This window comes from Nicotiana attenuata, chromosome 7 (genome assembly GCF_001879085.1).
Source record: "Nicotiana attenuata strain UT chromosome 7, NIATTr2, whole genome shotgun sequence".
Classification (NCBI taxonomy): Eukaryota; Viridiplantae; Streptophyta; class Magnoliopsida; order Solanales; family Solanaceae; genus Nicotiana; species Nicotiana attenuata.
Window position 1 is genome coordinate 30285172 of NC_031995.1, and position 5481 is coordinate 30290652.

Below are 5481 nucleotides of genomic sequence, written 5' to 3' on the forward strand. Positions count from 1 at the left end.
TATGACATACGGGCCTATAAGGCTGACATGACCATTTGTAAACTCAAAACATAGGCCGACAAGGCCATACAAGTATCCATACACCTGACACCTGTCTACAAGCCTCTAAGAGTACATAAAATCATAAAGGTCGGGACAGGGCCCCGCCATACCAATCAATACCTATCCAAAGCATACTGACCAAATAGGCAACTCCGGAGCAAGTGGAGTGCACCAACACTTCCGCTGAGCTGATAGCCTACTTGGAGGAATGTCAACCTGTCTATCGGGACCTGCGGGCATGAAATGCAGCGTCCCCAGGCAAAAGGGACGTCAATACGAATAAAGTACCGAGTATGTAAGGCAGGAAAGCATAAACAAGAACAGTAACGTAAAGAGAGATAGAGGAGATACAACCTGTAACATCTGAGTGCCTCTGGGGGCTACTGACATGAAATGCATAATACATATATATACATAAGCTTTTAAAAACATACGCCTCTGTGGGCATCATCATCATCATATCATACCCGGCCTCAAAGAGGACTCAGTAAAAACGTACCCGGCCATCATAAGGCTCGGTAGAATCATAACCGACCACGTGGAGCTCGGTAAACCCAACTGATCAGTGGTTGCACAATAGGTGCCATACCCGGCCGACTATAGCGCGGCTCGGTAGAGTAAAGTAGATACATATATAATACATGCTGGACTCATGGAGTCACGTTCTAAACCTTTTGGAGTGACATAAGGTCATTGCACCATCGATTAACATTATGGACATCATACCATCAATATGAACTTCACTAGGATTCAAGGATCATATATACTTTTTTGGAATAATTTTGTAAGGAAAGAATAACATGGACAACCTTAGTTGCTAGGAGTAGATTCATTATGAAATAGCGTATCGTTTATGTTCGTTTCACTTTAGATCATGCCAAAAGAATGACGGAAAAGCCTTAACATACCTTATTGTCAACATATTTAGTCCAAAATCGAGCCACGGTCTGTTATGGGGATCAGTCGAAAGCAATGGATTAGACCACTCTTTTCACATACCAGCTTCCAATACAACACAGACCTTCCTACATAGGTATACTTGTTTATATTATCTATAATGATTTAAAGAGTTATCATAACATCCCGCTTCAAAGTATTGTTCATGGGCACAAAAATACTATTCATATCTAGAAAGAAAGGTTTTCTCATTCTAAACAAAATTATCCAATTACATTAGAAAATAAAGGTACTACAAGACTCACTTCTATACAGCATCAACTTCTATTTATCAAATCATAAAATGATGCATATTTGTCGATTCACTCGGTACAAACAACTACAATTCCATCTTAATAGCCATAGCCTGTGAAATTATCAAACCTGCACTACGGTGGAGGGAACTTATCTGCCTGATATACAAAACCTCACATGACCTCCTTAGTTTAATACTCTAGTTTGCCTCAAATTTATCCAAACCCAATAACTGAAGTTAGTTCAACTACTACAAAACAACTTTCTATTAATATATATATCCTATACTAGAGGTATTAGATCAAGAAAGATCAAAATTAATATGCCTCGCCGTTCTGTGATTTTCCTCATAAGTGTAATAGTAGTAATACATATCGGAAGCAAGGCTATAAATATATACAAATTCCCTCTTTGCCAACATAAAGAAAAGGTTAACAACATCATTTAAAATTGAATCAGTAGTATACCTTTTGCCTAGCAATTGAAAAGATTTTTCCAAACTTCCATCTTGAATCTTGTTATCAGAAACTAAAAAAATGAGGAAAACAACTGCGATATAGCTTTTCATATGTCCTAGTAATTTGACACCGGGCTTTATAATGTATGAGTCATTCTAAAGGACCATATGGAGCTGTCACGTACTGGTCTTATCTAAATATTTTAGATAATTATCAATTACCCATATCATTAAGAATTATTTTAAATTACTTAAAATTCTACTTATTTTTAAAGCACTTCATACATTATACTATCATGGTCATATACCACATAAAATAGATACACACTATTATTTTATTAAAATATCCATGTAAAAATACATACATTTTCTCAACTTATAAATTTCCTAATCTCATATAAAGAGGAAAAATTTACGTATGCTTAATTCTTAAAATGGTAAAAAGATAGCCTTCTTTTCTTGTGCGAAAATAATTTATATCTTTACAATAAAGAAAATTCTCATAAACTTTCTTATATTATGAGTATAATTTACCATATCTGAAAATAGTAATAATTGTAACTATTCAAAATTATACTTATAAAACTTTTACTAAAATACTCCACTTAAAAGAAAATACCGCACTAATATAATATCTAACGGTATCAAGGTTGGTAACTTACTGGTCTTATAATAACATAGTCACAAATCCTCTATAATCTCATGAATTGTCTTAATCCCTTCAAGCTCATATGAATTACTACGACTTATCCTAATATTAAAGTACGGGATGTAACAATTGCGATCGCGTAGGTCTGTGTGGTGTATCTTCGCGTTCGCGTGATCCCAGTTGTGATCGCATAGGTTTGAGTGCTAAGGCTTCGCGATCGCCTGTTGTTTTGTGCGATCGCGTAAGGTTAAATGGGGGAGTCAGCATTTTGTGCTTCGCGATCGCTGGCTTTATCCGCGATCGCAGTGAAGGAAGTTTAATAGCTGGGCAAAATGTTTTAAAAGCTCACTTCCGCGAATTTGAGGCTAAGTTCCTCCATTGTTGGTCGATTTTGAAGCTCTTTGGAGAGGATTGAAGAGGGATTCAAGGGGAATCACCTGAAGGTAAGATTTTTGAACTCAATACTCGATTCTTATGTGAGTTCTACCTAATTAATTATGGAATTTAAGCCTAGTATTGAGGAACTAGGGCTTGTAATTGGAGACCTAGAATTTGGGATTTGAGGGCCCATTTGGTTCGATTTTGATGTTCTTGATATCTATAAAATCGTGAGAGGATGAGGATTTTATTGATGTGATTTTTATCGGATTCCAAAACGTGGGCCCGGGGGGCCGGGTTCGAGCAATTTCGAGATTTTTGATGTAAATTGGAAATTTTCGAGTGGGCTTTGTTCATTTAGCATATTTTAATGGTTATGTACTGATTGTGGCTAGATTTGGAGTATCCGGAGGTCGAATCATGAGGGCAAAGACATCGCGGGCGAGAGCTTGGATCGGATCGAGGTGAGTAATGATTTTAAATGTTGTTTTGAGGGTATGAAACCCCGGATTACACAACGTACGACTATGTTGAGGTAACTCACACGCTAGATGACGAGCGTGGGGTAGAGCACCATTGGGGATTGTGACTTAGTCCATCCTGTATGACTATTTTACTGTGTATTTAATAGCTAACTGTTTGATATCATTATATATTTGGGCTAAACGCCGTATTTGGGCTTCGTGCCAACTGTTTGAACCCTTATGGGATTTTAAATGAAAATTTTCCTCATTGTTTAATTTCGTACTGGTGCTCAGTCATACTATACTTTTACTATTTTCAAAACTCAGCTATGTTATTCTGTTATAAACACATTAAATGATATTTTTCAAAGTATTTGAGCTGAGCTTCATATTTTACTGCGGCCCAAGGGGCTTATGAGATTCTGACAGAGTAAGACCGAGGGCCTGTATTGTGAGGATACTTTTGGGTCGGCGTGCACGCCGCAGCAGTGATACACTGATTATGATAATGAGGCCGAGGGCCTGAGATTTGTACGCCACAAGGTGGCTTGAGATATGATAATGAGGCCGAGGGCCTGAGATTTGTACGCTACGAGGTGGCTTGAGATTTGATATAAGGCCGAGAGCCTAATTATGATGCCACGAGATGGCTTGATTATGTGCTTGGGCCGTAAGGGGCCCCTCCCGGAGTCTGTACACCCCCAGTGAGCGCGGGTATCCTTTGTGATATGAGATATAGCCCGAGGGGCTCGTATTGTTTTGTGATATTGCCCGAGGGGCTGATTCTGTTGTTACTGTACGTGAGGGGCAGTTATTATGTGTTTACTTATTAGTTGTTTTCCTGTATATTGTTTAGCTGTTTTAGAGAGGTTTATGAGATTTCACTGCTTGATTGTATTTACTGATTTGTTATGCCTCTTGTAGCTTAATGTTGTTCTTTACGTGGCTTCATGTTACTCAGTCTTCATTTATTTTTATTACTCACTGAGTTGGAAGTGCTCACTTTACTCCCTGCACCTTGTGTGCAGATTCAGGTATTTCTGAACCCTGTAGCGGGTATTGGTTGCATAGAGGCAGAATCATCGGAGTTTAGCAAGGTAGTTTCCCGACGTTCGCGACACTGCTTTTCTCCCTCTCGATTTCATTAGACTGTATTTAGCACATTTTTGACTCTATTTGTATTCAGACCTTAGTAGATGCTCATGACTAGTGACACCCTGATGTCGGGCTGTGTTGGGTTTATTTTTCCGCAAATTATACTGTTAACTCCTTATTTTTGAGATTTTTTTTCATGTTTACGACTTAATACTTATTATTTTACTACTTAAGATTGGAATAGGAATGTGTCGGCTGGCCTTGTCTTCACGAGAGGCGCCATCACGACCGGGTCTGGGTTTAGGGTCGTGACAAGTTGGTATCAGAGCCTAGGTTACATAGGTCTCACGAGTCATGAGCAGGTTTAGTAGAGTCTTGCGGATCGGTACGGAAACGTCTGTATTTATCCTCGAGAGACTGCAGAACCTTTAGGAAAAACTCCACATTCTTGAATTCTTATCGTGCGTCCTTGATTCAGCTTGAAAAGTAACTCTTGAAATTCTTTCCGCGCGTTCGTATGCGCACATAAGCGCTCAGTATCAGATGTGCATCGATGGCTTGTGATTCCCTGATCGAGGGGCGAGATGTGATCTCTGTGTGTTTGACGTTGGGCCAGTCAGGAGGACTTGAGGCCGAATTTTTACCTATAGCTTGAGCACCGTGGTGCTGATTATGTGAGCTGTGTTTTTGAACTTATATATTTGGTAGTGCCCCTATTAGTAGAATTGATGGCTCGATAGTTATGTGATGAGTGTGATGTGACTGCGAGATGTATTCATATGATTTCGAAGCGATGAGAAGGGTCTGTTGGGGGATAGAAGAACTATTAGGTGCTTGATTTCCATCTTGATTCGAGGTATAGCCCCGAGTTATGGGTGTGTGAAGAACCTTTTCATGTTTCCTAGTTGGGAGTGAAGTAAATTTCATGTTGCGGTATGAGTTCAGACTCAGGAAGATCAAGCGACTGCGTAATGTTTATGACGGTAGAAGGTATACAAAAAATGTTAGTTTGAGGCAAAACAGGTGGGTTATCTCCTGCGGAGTGTCCTGAAGTTGTGTGACCCTTATGTTGTCTGTTAGAAGATACCATTTACAAGTGAAATATATGTGTGGAAATTTAAATTTGCGTCGCTTAAGAGATTGGGTTTAACTGTTATGAGAGTGAATGCGAGATTTGCGGAAGATTTAAAGTATCAGATGGTCTT

General features: G+C 39.0%; 1 long non-coding RNA gene across 1 annotated transcript; it reads right to left on the reverse strand.

Moving 5' to 3' along the window:
• On the reverse strand, positions 242-1813 carry LOC109230438. Its single transcript, XR_002068637.1, has 3 exons — positions 1701-1813; positions 951-1067; positions 242-272 (listed from the first exon to the last, which is right to left on the reverse strand). It is a non-coding gene; the product is annotated as an uncharacterized LOC109230438 (long non-coding RNA).